Source organism: Brassica oleracea, chromosome C3, assembly GCF_000695525.1.
Source record: "Brassica oleracea var. oleracea cultivar TO1000 chromosome C3, BOL, whole genome shotgun sequence".
In the NCBI taxonomy this organism is placed as follows: domain Eukaryota; kingdom Viridiplantae; phylum Streptophyta; class Magnoliopsida; order Brassicales; family Brassicaceae; genus Brassica; species Brassica oleracea.
Window position 1 is genome coordinate 29,804,959 of NC_027750.1, and position 302 is coordinate 29,805,260.

Below are 302 nucleotides of genomic sequence, written 5' to 3' on the forward strand. Positions count from 1 at the left end.
AAGTTCTCATAGGAGTTTGGTAGTGATACCAACAAAATCAGTGCCGCATCCTCATCTTCCACCTTAACATCAATATTCCTCAGATCCAACAAGATGGAATTTTGACTGTCAAGATGATCTTGGAGTTGTGTACCTTCTTGCATCCTCAGAGCGAAAAGACATTGTTTCAGAATTAGCTTCTTAGTCAGAGACTTCGTCATGTATAGACTCTCTAACTTAGACCACAAATCAGCTGCAGCATCAACACCGAAAACTTCGATGATGATCTCATCTGCCAGACACAACAAAATTGTTGAATACGC